General features: G+C 35.2%; 1 pseudogene; it reads left to right on the top strand.

Annotated features, from left to right (window-relative positions):
- The first annotated feature begins 4,188 nt into the window (after positions 1–4,188).
- Positions 4,189–13,190, top strand: LOC147410084 (uncharacterized; annotated as a pseudogene).
- The last annotated feature ends 4,114 nt before the right edge of the window (positions 13,191–17,304 follow it).

Here is a 17,304-nt window from a genome sequence, read left to right as displayed (position 1 = left end):
TGGTTTGCAATCTATGAAACCAACTAAGCTATTGGGAGCAAGCCCACCAATAAAACATATTGCTTGTTCACATTATTGGGAGGATTGTTGTTGGCAATTTCAAAATTACTTCAAAATTACTCTTGAAGTGTGAAGCGTTGACATAAATTACTCTTTAATAATCAATTCAATATTTTATTTTTATTATTAATTGTCTCAAACATTAAAAATAGATATTTTATTTTAATTTAAGTTTCCAGCTAGCCTAGTTGATAAGGTCAACGGTTGATGAATAAAAGTAAGAAATGCAAAGATCCTAGTTTTAAAACTGACCGGTTCGACCCAAAACTCGGCTGACTCTTCTCACCTGATTCTGTAGCTGACTTAGATCAACTCGGTGTCCCTATTTTTCATCTCTATCGTAGCATATTCTCACATTTTAGAGATGATTCCCTACTCCATACCTAAACAAACTCCAACAACGGGTCACAACCTCTAAAATCACTATTAATGTCTCTAATTCACTACTCACATCATAAAAAACAAAAAACTTGCTATTGGCAACCCATCTTTATTTGTTACACCCGAAATTAAATATTAAAAAAACAAAAATTGTTATTGGCAACCCAACTTTACTTGTTATACCCAAGTTAAATATTAAAAAAAAAATGCTATTGTCAACCCAACTTCACTTGTTACACGCCAAGTTAAAATTAAAAAAAAAAATAAATAAATAAAAAATGTTGTTGGCAATCCAACTTTACTTGTTACACCCCAATTTAAATAAAAAATAAAAATCCACTAACTGTATGAGAATAAATATATACATTTAAATTAATTTCATTTATTTCAAAAAAAAAAATGAATATTCATGATTAAATTTGAGCTTAAAAGATTTTTATAAATATTTAATAAAATATTTAAAACTATTAAATAATAATAATTGAAAATAAATTAGGGATAAAAATTATATTTAAAATATGTTTTTATTGAAAAAAGAAATTAAGAATGGCATTTATGTAAAATATTGGGGACACAGTTGGTATTTGTACAAGATGAATAGTGAAATAGATGCCATCTCTATTATTATTGTTTTTTTGCTTTGCCTCCAATTCCAGAGACATGAATAGTAATTTAGAGGGTGTGTCAAAAATTAAGAGATCGGTTGGAGCTTGGTTTGGAGGTCTCTATCTTAAAATATAGATATATAAAGACCAGTTGGAGTTGCTCTTAGCGGTTTTATCGAGTTGACTTAATAAGTTGCTTTGCTTCCATTGAGTTTCGAGATTGACTTACCTTCAAATCCAATCAATTCAACTCGGCCAGGTTTTGAAACTATGGTATTGATTTTTTTCTCTAAAGAAACACGATATATATATAAGGTGGCGTTCGGAGACCCTGAAGAGAGCCAAACATTTTTTCAATGTATGGGTAAGAAATATCGGAATGGGCTGATTTTTGGTGAGGATGATCTCTATGATGTAGAGATCATCCTCACCAAAAATCAGCCCATTCCTAAACTTCTAACTCCATCAAAAGTGATTTACAATAATCGAATGATCGATTCTTCATCTTGTAAAGTAGGGTTAGAAGTTTCGAAATGACTTGATTTTTGGAAAAACAGTATGGAATTTAAAAATCCTCTTTGGTAGATACAAAGTTATATAAGGCTACTTGTTCAAAGTAGGCTTCTGATGCAAGGCAAAGAACATTCTTCTAATTAGTCCTTAATTCTCAAAAGAATATCGAACAATTGGGTATCAAGAACTTGTTAATTCACATACCAAGTAATTGCAAAAATAGTAAAAACGTCTAAAAAACAAAGTAAGCGAATGAATCGGACTTAAAAATGAAAATTCAATTGCAAAGAAATTGACTTGAAGATCTCAACGTTTCCATTAAAGAATCAATCTTCTCGGATTGTTCTGATTCTGTCACCCCTCGAGATCCGTGGGCTTAGGCCTTATGCTTAAACGTTTGGCGATTCAAACATTCCATGAATTCTTTTACTATGATCTCAACATCAACTCCCAGGTTGTTAATAGTCCAAACATCTTCTCAATAACTTTACCTAGAATCATTGTGCGCGAATGTACACTTATTAAACAAGTGGTTCAAGTCTTCTTCCTGATCTCTACAAATTCAACATGTCGTATTTTAACAATGTTCATTGTGTAGATTGTTAATAAAAATATATAAAACCTTGGTAAGCAAGGATCGATCCACAAAGACAACGTTGATCCAACAATTTCTTTTAACTTAAAACAATCAATAAGTTTGAATTATTCAAGAAAACTAAAATAAAATAAATCTAAAATAAACAGGAATGTGATTCAAAATGTAAAAAATTACATTAGTTAAATCTACTAAAACAATTCACGTTATCAAATTATTTATTTCTTATTTTTTCGATCAAATTAACAAAGCTAATGTCATTTGATCAGAAGATGAAATGTGTTAATTCAAATACTAATCCCAAAATTATATGATCATATTTAATAAGATGAAATCAAAGATAAAACATTAAATCTTTAACAAAGCATAGTTTAACTTGATCTTATCTAAGATTAAATTATCAAAATCATGAGATTAAATAATTTTATTCAATGGTTACTACTTAAGAAACTGGCATCATAATAAAACATTCACGCATGATCTTGTTTAGGTTTCACTGACCTCTCTAACGGAAATCTAGCCACAAATCATATCAAGAATAGTAAAAACAAAATAAAAATAGAAGAATAAAATATTAGGGAAGAGAAATATATTATCTTTATTCATCTTGATCTTGAATTTGTTAGAGTATCCTTTTATTTACAGTTATATTTAAGGGTGGATTACCCTAAACATGTTGTGAAATGATATTTTATTTAAAAGGAAAGTTTACATTCCAAATTATTTACAAAGTTAGTTAAAAAAATAAAAAATTGGTAATTATTTCACTTTTTTATAAATACCATGAATGCCCCAAATATTAATTTGGTGAAAAACCAATTTTACACTTGCTATCATTTTAGTGGATCTACAACCAACCCCTTCAAAAAAATCTCTTCAAAACAGCATCTTCTACAAATTTTAGACAGTGTTGAACTCTAACCAGGCCTTTAAAAAAAAACATATTAAAAAAAACCCTCTTCTTTACTTTTATAGGTGGGTTGATTTAAAATTTTGAATTTTTGACATAAAAAGGATTTTAAAATATGTTAGTGGATTGTTTCGAAAATTTTGAAGGACAGAAATGACATTTAAAATGTTGACTGGAAAGAAAAGGAAATTAGAGAAAGCCAATAGTGATATAGAGATCCCTGGAAAAATTGAAGATTATTGGAGTTTAATTTTGCAAAACGATCTCCATATTTCAAGATGTAAGGTTTAATTGGAGATGCTTAAAAAAAAAGTCACCACAAGAGTAATAACCATGATTTGGTAACTATTTTGGAATATGTACTGTCATGGTAATTTGGAGATCTCTTCTTCATGAGTTGGTAAAGTTCTCTTTAATGATTATTTAAAAAAAAAATACAACTGTTGATTATAAAGTATTAAAACTATTTTCAAACTTGTAATTAATTTAAACTAATATAAGGGCTTTAATCTTATCTAATGACCTGATTTTGGTGATTTCACAACTGAGTCAGCTCTGTTAACAAGTCGAACTGATTATTATGGAGTTGACTCAGAAAATTTGTTCAATCGAGTCAAATTTAAATCCATGGCATGAACTTCTGTTGGCACCCCAACTTTTACTTATTACATTCTAATTATTTAAATTATTTAATTGTACATGATTTCATTTTTTAAAAAATGGAAAATGCTGAGGTGACACAGGGTATTTACTGTGATTCTCACAATTCTAACTTGGGATGTGCACATTACCGTAGATGTGTTTCCTCACTATACGACTAAAAACCATCTATGGTTATGTACACATCTCCACGTCAGAATTGTGAGAATTGCAGTAAATCCTGTGTCACCCCAGCACTACTCAAAAAAAAAAAAATACTACCGACAACAATAAGAGAGAACATGAGCCAACGACAATCATTTACTCTGACAACTTAATGTTGATGTTGTTCTCTCTTAAAATGAGAATTAATCTACTCACCTTGTTTATTTAATTTAGTTGAAGTGTAATAAGTAAAATCTGGGGTGCCAGTAGAATTACTCTTTATAATTGATGGCTGATCCCCCCCCCCCAAACAAGTCAAAACCTATTGCTGCTGTTTCTTCTTCTTCAACATCAACAATTTCATTCATCAATTGCAATTCTCTTCCTGTTTCATAGTCTTCTTAAGAGATTTATATGATAAGCATGGCAAAATCAGTTGCATCTGCTTTTCTTAAGCCTGTATTTGAGCTGCTTGGCTCAAAAATCGTAACAGAGTTTGGATTGGTATGGGGTGTTAAGGAGGAGTTGGACAAACTGTCTAGTTTAATGTCAGCAATTCAATCGGTTCTTCAGGATGCTGAGGAAAAGCAAATTCATTCAAAGCAGGTGAGAGATTGGATGACAAAGCTTAAAGATGTCACTTGCGATGCCGAAGACATATTGGATGAGTTTGCAACTGAAGCTTTACGATCCAAAGTGGATGGTGAAAACCAAACTAGCAAATGGAAGCAGGTATGCAATTTCTGCTTTACCTGTTTTGGTTTAAAGTCGCTTCGATTTCGATATGAGATAAGTCATAAGATAAAGGACATCAATGAGAAATTAGAAAGGATTGCAAAGGAAAGGAATGATCTTCATCTTCGTGAAGGAGGTGGACGGTCGCAGCTACCTGAAGTCGGGAAGAGATCAAAAACCATCTCCTTGATACATGAATCAGATGTTCTCGGTAGAAAAAATGATAAGGAGAAGTTAATAAATCTATTGGTATCTGATGGGTCTGTTGCAAATGAGCTCTCTGTTATTCCCATAGTCGGTATGGGTGGTGTCGGTAAAACAACCCTGGCTCAGCTTATTTATAATGACGAGAGTGTTGAAAAGCATTTTGAAATAAGAGGATGAGTATGTGTGTCTAATGATTTTGATTTGGAAAGACTGTCAAAGGCAATTATAGAGAGTACTTCCAAAACATCATCTAATTATAAGGAATTTATTAGATTATAAATCAGTTATGTTAGTGGGTTGTACAAATCTGATTAGTCAGTTATGTTAGTTAGCTGTACAAATCAGTCTGTTAGTCAGTTGGCTGTACAAATCTGATTAGTCAGTTATGTTAGTTAGTTGTACAAATCAGTCTGTTAGTCAGTTGTGTTAGTTAGCCAGTTTGCTATTCTGTTATGATAATTAGATATCAATGTACGTGTATAAATAGAGGTACGATTCATGTAAAAATAGATAATAAGGAATAAAATGCAAGTATTTTTTCTCTCCAATATCACTCTACTTTCCTACAACTTTTTCCTTCTTATTCTGATATGGTATCAGAGCAATAAATTCTGATTTTGTTCTGTTTTTTTTTTTTTTTTCTCTAATATGAGTTCTTTTGCACCTACAAACACTTCCGCGTCCACATCTTCAAACACTTCTATGCTTGAGGATTTTTCCAATCCTTATTTTCTTCATCATGGAGAAAGCCCTGGTTCGATCTTGGTTTCTCAGCCTTTGAATGGTGAGAACTACTATACGTGGAGCAGATCCATGTTGACAGCTCTCAATGCCAAGAACAAGACGGGGTTCGTGGATGGAACGTTTTCTCGACCTCAAAATCAATCTGATCCACTGTATATTTTGTGGTTTCGTTGCAACAACATGGTCCTTTCATGGATTCTTAATTCTCTTACAAGAGAAATTGCTGCCAGTGTCATCAGCACTTCAGTTGCTGAAGAAGTCTGGTGGAATCTGAAAACAAGATTCACTCAAGGTAATGGTCCTAGCCTATTTCAACTCAAGAAAGATCTTGCTTCATTAGTTCAAGATCAATTTTCAGTAAGTTCCTATTACACGAAATTAAAAGCTGTATGGGATGAGTTTTCCACTGTGAAACCAATTCCTAGTTGTTCTTGTAATCCGGGGTGTTCTTGTGGAGCTTTAAAAATAGTAATAGATCAACATCAAACAGAATATGTTGTTCAATTTTTGATGGGTCTAAATGACTCTTTTACATACATTCGAGGGCAAATTCTATTAATGGATCCAATGCCATCCATTGATAGAGTTTTATCCCTTACTTTACAAGAAGAGAAGCAAAGAAATGTGGTGGGATCATCTTTGATGACTGAAACTGCTGCTTTGTTCAGCAAGAATGTTAATGTTCCTGGCACAATGATCAAGAATTATCAGAAGCAACGTCCTAAGCCAGTTTGTACTCATTGTGGTCTTACTGGGCATACAGTTGATAAATGCTACAAGTTACATGGATATCCACCTGGATATCGTCAGAATCCAAGAACCAAAACATCTTCTGTACATCAAGTTTCATTATCTTCCACTGGTTTTGATGAAGCATCCATGGCTTCAGATTCAACTCCTCCTTTCCCTTTCACCAAAGAACAGTGTCAACAACTTCTTTCCTTTCTACAACCTTATTCACAAACCACTCCACCTACAGTAATGAATGCTACGAGCAATTTATCTTCTGTTTCAAACTCGTTGAGTTTATCAGGTATGATTAATTCACCTGATTTTGTTTCTAAGCAATCAAATTCTTGGATAATTGATAGTGGTGCTACTGATCATATGGTCAGTTCTATTTCGCATCTCACTACAATTACCTCTATTATAAACACTTCAGTAAAATTACCAAATGGAACATGTGTTCCGGTCACACATGTTGGAACTGTACAACTTTCAAACTCATTAGTTCTTCATAATGTTCTATATGTTCCATCTTTTTCTTTTAATCTCATCTCAGTCAAAAGGCTCACGGAAAATTCTTGTTGTTTTCTGTTTCTTTCTCATTCTTGTTTCATACAGGACCTACATTCATGGAAGACGATTGGAGTGGCTAAACAAGTAGCTGGGTTATATTTGTTGCAAGCATCTGTTATGGATTCTAGTGTATTTTCTACTGTAAACCTTTCTTCCTTTGATCTTTGGCATTTTAGGCTAGGTCATCCCTCTCTCAATAAGATTCAAACACTACAAAAGTTGTTGCCTGATATACATACTTCTTCAAATTTCAATTGTAATATCTGTCCATTGGCAAAACATAAAAGATTGCCATTCACTACTAGTCATTCTATCAGAAATAAAATTTTTGACTTGATACATTGTGACATTTGGGGTCCCTTCTCTGTTGAGTCAATTACTAGTTTTAGATATTTTCTTACAATTGTGGATGATCATTCACGTTGTACTTGGATATATCTAATGAAAAATAAATCTGACACTCGCTCTCTAGTTCAGTCCTTTTTTAACCTCATAGAGACACAATTTGATATTCATATCAAAACTACAAGGACTGATAGAGGGGCTGAGTTTGATATGCCCGAATTTTATTTTTCTAAAGGAGTCTTACATCAACAAACATGTGTTGCTACACCTCAACAAAATGGTGTAGTTGAGCGTAAACACCAACATCTCTTAAATGTGGCAAGATCTCTTCGATTCCATACAAATTTACCCCTTGTATTCTGGAGTGAATGTATTCTCACAGCAGCTTACTTAATCAATAGAACACCCTCTCCTCTACTGTCCAATAAAACACCATATGAGGTCTTATTCTCCACATCACCAAATTATTCTCATCTTAGAGTATTTGGTTGTCTCTGTTTTGCATCAACTTTATCTCATAATCGTTCTAAATTTGCACCTAGAGCTCATCCTTGTGTTTTTCTTGGATATCCATATGGCACCAAGGGATACAAACTCTATGATTTAGAAACAAATGCCATCTTCTTATCTCGAGATGTCATTTTTCGAGAATCTGTTTTTCCATTCAAAACTGGACATGATCTTTCCATCCAGTCAATAGTCATACTCGTTCCTCAAACAGATGATCTTATTTCTATTGATACATTTACTTCTCCTACAAATCAGGTTGTTGAAAATATTCTTCCCAACTCCATGAATGAACCCACAAATAATCAAACTCCAAATCACATACCAGTTCCAATTGTTTCTCAACAAAATTCAGTAACTCCACAGCCTAAAATTCGAAAATCCACTAAAGTTCACAAAATTCCATCATATCTTGCAGATTATCATTGTAACTTAGCTAATGCAGCAGCGGCCACTTCATCATCTGATTCTTTGAGTAAAGGTTCTATCTCGGGTATTCAATATCCAATATCTTCTTTTTTATCATATTCTAATCTTTCTTCTGCTCATAAAGCATTTACACTCTCCCTTTCTTCTCAACAAGAACCAACATCTTTTCGACAAGCCATGCAACATACTCAGTGGTGTGATGCCATGGCTGATGAAATTAAAGCCTTGGAAGATAATAAAACTTGGTCTATAACTCACTTACCTCCCAATAAGCAAGTTGTTGGATGTAAGTGGGTTTACAAGATCAAATATAAATCAAATGGTTCTGTGGAAAGATACAAAGCCCGATTAGTTGCTAAGGGCTATACACAGCAAGAAGGATTGGACTACTTGGAAACATTTTCCCCAGTTGCCAACTTAGTCACTGTACGGGTTCTCTTAGCCATAGCTGCATCCAAAAAATGGTCTTTGCACCAATTGGACGTCAACAATGCATTTTTGCATGGAGACTTAAAAGAAGAGGTGTACATGTCTTTACCTCCTGGATTTCATTGCCCTTCGAAGGGATCATCTACTCAGGGGGAGTTTCTACCTTCTGCTCAAGCTCCTTCCACTAGTTCTCAGTTTGTGTGCAAACTGCATAAGTCTTTATATGGTCTCAAACAGGCATCAAGACAGTGGTTCTCCAAGTTTTCATCTGTTTTGATAGCTCATGGTTTTATCCAATCTTCAGCTGATCATACTTTGTTCACTCGACAAAACAAGAATTCATTCATTGCATTACTGGTTTATGTAGATGATATAATCATCACCAGTAATGATGATGTTGCTGTAGATGTTTTAAAGAGATTTCTTCATTCTCAATTTAAACTCAAAGATCTAGGACTTCTGAAATACTTTCTTGGTCTTGAAATTGCTCATTCCACAAAAGGCATTACAGTTTCACAGCGAAAGTATGCTCTTGACATATTGTCTGATTGAGGTTATTTGGTATGTAAACCAGCCTCATTTCCTATGGACCAAAATTTGAGATTATCCAAAACCGACGGAAAGCCTCTTTCAGATCCACTTTGCTACAGGAGATTAGTGGGTCGACTTCTCTACTTAACCATTACAAGGCCTGATTTATCATTTTCTGTTCAACAATTAAGTCAGTATGTTGCACATCCCACTGAAGTTCATTTGGCAGCTGCTCATCGTGTCCTGCGATACATCAAAAGCAATCCTGGCCAAGGCTTATTCTTCCCCTCCGCAAATGATCTACAACTGAAGGCATTCTGTGATGCAGATTGGGCTGCATGCAGAGATACTAGAAAATCTATTACTGGTTTCTGTGTATTTCTTGGCCAATCACTCATTTCATGGAAATCCAAGAAGCAAAATACAGTGTCTAGGTCTACAGCAGAAGCTGAATACCGTGCTATGGCAACAACAACATGTGAAATTACTTGGCTGCAGCACTTGTTGACAGACTTGTTTGCACCATAGTCCAAACCAGCTGTGCTTTTTTGTGATAATCAAGCTGCCTTGCACATAGCAGCCAACCCAGTTTTTCATGAACGTACAAAACATATAGATATAGATTGTCATATTGTTCGAGAAAAACTGTTGGCAGGAACTATGAAAACATTACATGTTTCCACAATTGGGCAGCTAGCCGATATTTTGACTAAGCCTCTTGGCCACAATCTCTTCTCTAATATTCTTACCAAGATGGGTGTTATTAACATTTACACTCCATCTTGAGGGGGAGTATTAGATTATAAATCAGTTATGTTAGTGGGTTGTACAAATCTGATTAGTCAGTTATGTTAGTTAGCTGTACAAATCAGTCTGTTAGTCAGTTGGCTGTACAAATCTGATTAGTCAATTATGTTAGTTAGTTGTACAAATCAGTCTGTTAGTCAGTTGTGTTAGTTAGCCAGTTTGCTATTCTGTTATGATAATTAGCTATCAATGTACGTGTATAAATAGAGGTACGATTCATGTAAAAATAGATAATAAGGAATAAAATGCACGTATTTTTTCTCTCCAATATCACTCTACTTTCCTACAACTTTTTCCTTCTTATTCTGATAGAATTAACCTCACTCACTGAAGAAATTAAGAAAATAGTGAGTGGGAAGAAATTTCTACTCATATTAGATGATGTCTGGAATGAAGATTTTACAAAGTGGGACATCCTAAGAGCTCCCTTGCAATATGGAGCAAAGGGGAGTAAAATTCTTGTCACCACTCGAAGTGAAAGAGTTTCACAGATCATGGGCACTATTCATGGGTTATCCCTTGGGAATTTTGTCAGATGAGGATTGTTGGTTATTGCTAGCAAAACGGGCATTTCCAACTGAGAGCTGGGATGAGCATCCAGATCTGGTGGTGGTTGGCAAGAAAATTGCAAAAAAGTGTAGGGGTATACCTTTGGCTGCTAAGGCACTCGGAGGCGTCTTACAAGGTACGAAACGAGAAAGAAAATGGAAAGACAGTTTGAACAGTGAAATATGGAAATTGCCACAACGAGGAGAAGATGATATCTTAAATTCTCTAAGATTGAGTTATCATCATTTGCCCTCACATCTAAAGCAGTGCTTTCTGTATTGTAGCATATTTCCCAAGGACTGAATTTGAAAAGGAGAAATTGGTCAAATTGTGGATGGGGGAAGGTTTTATTACATCCGATGTGGGGCAAAGGGAAATGGAAGATGTGGGTTGTGATTACTTTGATGATTTGCTATGGAGATCATTCTTCCAGTGTGAGAAAAATAAGTATGATGAATTGGTGTACAAGATGCATGATCTGATTCATGATCTAGCACAATCACTTTCCGAAGGTGAATGTTTTAGAATGGAGGACGAAAAATTAATTCATTTTCCTGAAAAGGCTCGGTATGCTTCTCGCATCACTCATAGAGAAAATGACCTTACAATGTTTGAGCGGTTTCTTAAATGCAAAAGGCTTCACACTTTACTAGTGTTCCTGGAGTTTGGAACTGAAAGTGTCCCCACTGATCTATTCCAACAAATGAAATTCCTTCGTGTGTTGGAATTGGTTGGTCATAAAATGACAGAGTTGCCCGATTCAATTGGCAATTTGAAACACTTACGATACTTTGCCCTTTCATCTTCTTATATAAAAAGATTGCCTGAATCAGTGAGCAGCCTTTATAATCTGCAGACATTAGATCTTAGAGGCTGTCTTAGATTGGTTGAATTACCCAAGGACACAAGAAACTTGATTAATCTACGACATCTTACCTTTTGGACGTTTGGAATGAGTTTGACACCAAAGGGAATTGGGAGATTAACATGTCTACGGACACTGTCAAAGTTCGTTGTTGATAAAGATAGTGGGCATGAGATATGACAATTGATGTAATAGATTAACCTCAGAGGTCGATTGCAGATTTCAGGGCTCCAAAATGTGGTCAATGCAGAAGAGGTCGTGTGGGATAATAGAAAATATATTGAAGAGGAGGAGTTGGATTTATCATGGGAAGGTTATCAGAGTGTAAGTATTGCAGAGGAAATACTTGAAAGGTTCCAACCTCACCCTAATCTCAGAATCCTAAATATCGAAGGCTACAATGGTGAAAGATTTCCAAGCTGGATTGGGGATCCGTCTTTCTCCAAACTAGAGAAAGTGGTGATATGGGATTGTAAATCATGTCAAACCCTCCCTCCTCTCTGGCAGCTACCTTCCCTCAAGACATTTAATCTAGGCGGTGGTGATTTTTTGGTTGATAGAAACCTGTTTAATAAGGCTTTTCCATCATTGGAAGAGCTTTATATTGGTTCATTTCCAAATTTAGTAGAATGGAGTAGTGGCACTGAAGAAAAAGGTGATTTCCCTTGCCTCCATACACTTAGAATTGTTGATTGCATGAATTTGATTGCTCTTCCAAGGTTTTTGAAATATGTTCGTGAGTTAGATTTAACCAATTGCAACACTACGTCATAATGCGCTAAAAACGACTGTCCATGACAGTCGTTTTGAAAAAACCGACTGCCCCTGCAGTCGGAATAGGGGTCGTTTTACTTCACCTCTCTCTCCTCCTTGAAGATAGATAGTTTTAAAAATCTACAGGGCATACTCAGTGAGTCGTTAAAGAACCTAAAAGCACTCAAAAAGCTTTTTATCTATAATTGTGAAGAGTTGGTTACTCTAGATGAGGGTCTACAACACCTAGTATCCCTTCAAGAGTTGTATCTTTATAGCCTTCCTCAACTGGCATCCTTGCCAGATGGATTGAAAAACCTCATCTCCCTTAAATACTTGAAAATCAGCAATTGTGAAAGACTAGCAACCTTGCCAAAGGAGGGACTGCCCACCACGCTTCAAACTCTCTACATTTCTAGTTGTCCATTGCTAGCAAAACAGTGCCAAAAGGAGAGTGGCGAATATTGGCCCAAGATATCACACATCCCCAACTTATACATGGTATGCTTTGTTCTTTTTACACTAAAATACCCCTTAATTATCTATGTGCATTTACAATAGGGTAAAAATCACAATTTTTTAAAGTTTGATCGTTTTTTTTAATTTATAAAAAATAAAAATAAAATAGAAATACAACTTATTTATCAAAACTACCTTTATATTTTTTATTTTTATATTACTGATTTTGCATATAGTTTGAAATGTTTGTTGTCGCTAGTAAGATAATTTCATCCCATTATTTGGTAACGTGTGACACTCACCTCCAACACTTTATGGAATCAACTTTTCGATTTTAGAATGAAAATGAATTGATTTACTTAGGAAAAACTAAAATAAAATGTTTTATTTATTTTAAAATATTATGAAATTATTTCCAATAATATTGAGTTTTAAATTAAATTATAACATTTTCCATTCTTTAACATTTCAATTTTCAATTTTTTTTTTTTTTTTTACATATTTAAACTAAGAATGGGGCTACAGTCTTGAGTTGCATATATCATTAATCTTTTAATTTTTCTATTGTTCATGTTTCAGTTGCTACACTGGAAGCTAATAATTTTCTTTTCTTTTCCAGTATTGATGATGTTCTCTTCAAGTGTTGGTGCAAGTGGTTCTTAATAGGTATGGTTGAAAACACAGATCTGACTTCAAATTCTTTATGATCCAATCAGCTCGACTGGCCTAGTGTTGTTATTAATGAAATGCTATTTATCAACAAAAAAAAAAAAAAAAAAACACAGATCTGACATGCAGTGTTCAGTTGTAACCTTATTTTTATAATTCCTTGAGTTGATTTGAAAATTGGCCAAGTCAACTCAACAAATTACTTGGATTTCAAGGTGACTCAGACTCGATTTGCATCGGAGTTTATGCTCCTAAAAATATGATATTAAATATATATTATTGAGGTTGGATCATTAAAGGATATTTCATTAATGAAATTATATTTTTCTTTTCCCAAAATCATATTTGGAAAAGGAAATTTAAAATTTTATAAATTTAAAATGGATCAGAAAAATTGTTGACTCACTTAGATTGGTGGTTGAACAATTGGTTATTTGAATCGGACCAACTTCATTAAGTCCACCCATTTGTTCAAATCAGTACATAAAACACTAATAACTAATGTATCAGACGAGTTGAGTTTCTGAATGAGATCTGGGTCAACTCTAACCTGACTTTCCGGAGAAAATTTAAGGATTTTACTGTTAGAGGTTGAAGAAAAGATTTTTTCAGTCATTTTCCATCAGCTTATGAGAAAAGACCCGATTCAAGGGGCAATGCCATTTGTTTAAAAAAGATAGATTCTATTGCCACACCAATTTTTTCTAACGCCACTCCCATTCATATGTAAATCACCAAAGAATTAACACGCTTCTTAGGATGGCATTAGAAAAAGTTGGTGTGGCGATAGAAGTTTTCTTAAACAAAATAGGGTATTCAAATACTCATGAATTTTATGAGGGGTATTTGAACCACCCAAAAAGAATTGAGAGTGATGGAAAAAAAGTCTAAGGAGGTGTGTCAGTAATTTTTTTAAGATGCTCAAAACTACCAGCTAGTACTTCATTTTTTTAAAGATGCTCAATATTCATGACGCATCACTCATAAAGAAAATGATCCAACAATCTTTAAGGAATTTCTTAAATGCAAAAGGATGCACACTTTACTAGTATGCCCAAGAATTGAAACTGGAAGCATCCCTAATAATCAATTCTAACAAACAAAATTATTTCATGTGTTGGATTTGAGTGCTACAGAAATCAAACAATTGCGTGGCTCATTGGCAATGTGAAACACCTATTGTACCTTACCATATTTTCTACAAATATACAAAGATTGCATGAATGAATGAGTAGCCTTTTATAACTTGTAGACGTTAGACCTTAGTACGTGTTATTGGTTAGTTGAGTTACCCAAGGACACACGAAACTTGATTAATCTACGCCATCTTGATTTTTGGACTGCAAACATTCATTGGATACCAGAGAGAATTGGAGGATTAACATGTCTACGAACATTGTGAAAGTTCAATGTTGATAAGATAGTGGACATGAGATAGGAAAACTAAAGAGATTGATCAACTTCAGAGAAGAATTGCATATTTTTGAGCTCCAAAATAAAGTGTATAGACACTCAAATTTGAGCAGGCCCTCGACGCAAAATGCCTCAAAAAATCGAAAAAATCGGAATGGGCTCCGAAGCCCAAACCTACAAAATTTCGATTTATTCTGTCATTATTTTTCAATAAACGGTCCAAGGTTACTCACGTGGCCCATGGACCCAACACCTCATCACCCTCCTACATTCTTCAATCCAACCCAATGCAAGTCCAAACCCATCCTTATCCTACCCACTACCCAAGCCCATTCAATTCAACCCATTCAACCTAAACCCATCCTTATCCTACCCACTACCCAAGCCCATTCAACTCAACCCAACACATTACCCAAGCCCAATTCTCTACCTAAGCCCAACATCACAACCAATCACCCAATATGACACATGTCATCACCCCCTTCCACCTCCCTCATCCAACCAACCAACTCCATTGCTTCCTTCCAAAAATTAATTCAACCCATAACTCTACCCTAACCTATCATATCCATTCTCTCAAATCAAACACTTATAACCTATCACCCTCCCCTAATCTACCCCCATCATTCCCTACAAAACCCATCTCTACAACCTACACCTACACCCATCCTCTCAAATCAAACACTCATCCTTTCCCATCAACTCATCTCCACCCTTCATTTCCACCCACTTTGACACATGTCATCATCTCCCTCACCCTCCCAAAATATCATCAACCACCCTCTTAAATCCTCCATTCTCTTAAACCAAATACCACTTAATCACAACCACCAATTAATTACCCCCTTTAAACAATCTCATCCTCTCAACCACTCTCATCAATTCTCCTCCATCTAACACTCAACCCAAATGGGTTGAAAGATCCAACCCATTTGGGTTGTAAATAACCCATTTAACCCCCCTTCCCTAAATACCCTCCAACCTCCATCAAATTACACCCACTTCTCTCTCAAACTCATAACCATTCTATCCTTTTTCTTCATTTCACCCAACTTTACCCCTAAAATAACCCTCCAACTTCTATAAAAACTCCACCATTCTCAACTCTCAAGTCCTAATGAAAAATCCCACATCCAACCCTCCAAAAGATAAAAAAGAAATCACTCTCTCAACCTTTCTCTCTTAACCCATTCTACTTCCTCTACTCTCAACTCATCTCAACTCTCAACCTTCTCTCAAACAAGTCAAGCAAAGAAAAAGAAGACTCATCAAAGAAAGTCAAGGAAGGAACAAGGTGGGTTTGGACAAAAGGAATACCCCCCCCCAACTTCCTTCTTCTACTCTCCCTTTCTCCACACATTTGCACACACCCCACTATGGTCTAAATCACCAAAGGGCCCCTTCTTCATAAGGCTGCCCCAATGATTTGAACCAACATCGAAGCCCCTCATACTTGAGGGCACACATCGAATCCTTTTTCGATTTTATTTTCTTTTAATTTAAAAAAAATCGAATCCGAGGTTACCACATTATGTGGATGGAGTAGGGTGCCTAACACCTTCCCTACTTCATAAATGGACTCCCTTACCTTCGAATCAAAGGTTGGACCAAACATGCTATATCCATACAAGAGTCATCAAAGTGTCAAAATGACATGTTTTTCATGTTTTTTCAAAAATACAAATTCGGGTGACCATTCACACCCATTTCCGAAAATGAATGGTGGCGACTCCAAAACACCCGAAAGTGGAGGGATGTTTTAAAATATAGAAAATCCCATGTCCACTGCTTGGCGACTCCACTGGGGAGTACATACTAGTGGGTCCGACCCTCTTCCTTGATTCGGTCATTTCAAAAAAAAAAAAAATGTTTGTTTTCTTTTTGTGTTGTTTCTTTTGGTTTATCTACTAACGCGTTTGCTTTGTTTCTTTTTTTATTTTCACAAGTTACATATGGGAATGGTTGTAATGTTTATTTACATGTACCTTTTGCTTTATTTTTATTTTTGGACAAAGGTTGTAAGGATGGATACATTTCAAAAAATGCACACACATGCACATGCGATTCACCCCCCTATGCATAAGCCACCCCCCTCCTCTTTAAATTTCTAACCCCGGATGCCGGTACTCTCAAGCCCCCGAGATCGCTATTTTGGGTGGTTGGGAGGAGAACATCCACCCCATTCACCAACCTAAGACATGTACATTGCGGTGTACATTGAGGTTTGAAGAATGGGTAGCCGAAAAACCACCTACAAACCGCATGCATCGAAGCGTAATTAATAGACAAAGGACACTAAGCTTACAAAACCAATTCCGTATCCATCCCATGTTCATATGTGATGTTTTTTTTTTATGCCCACGAAGGCAAGTTGTATAGATTTTAGGATTTTTATTTTGTTCTCGTTTATATGTCCCCCTAGGTAAAAGGGGGAAATCTGTTTTTTTTATGTTATCATGTGCATCATCAAAAAAAAAAAAAAAAGTGACATTTTTGTGGCCCAAGCCAAAAAACAGAGGCTATGTGCCTCAAAACCCAGAAATTCTGGGTTAAAATGGGATGAGGACCAAAAACAGAGGAAGTTTGGAGAGCCAGAAAAGGTTCTGGTCCGTGCTTGAAGCACGGACTTAAGAAATATTGTTAAGTCCGTGCTTAGAAAACGGACTGGGCAAAATTTCTTAGGTCCGTGCATGAA

Source organism: Akebia trifoliata, chromosome 2 (assembly GCF_017979445.1).
Source record: "Akebia trifoliata isolate Shusen 1 chromosome 2, ASM1797944v1, whole genome shotgun sequence".
Classification (NCBI taxonomy): Eukaryota; Viridiplantae; Streptophyta; class Magnoliopsida; order Ranunculales; family Lardizabalaceae; genus Akebia; species Akebia trifoliata.
This window is presented reverse-complemented; position numbering and strand designations above follow the sequence as displayed.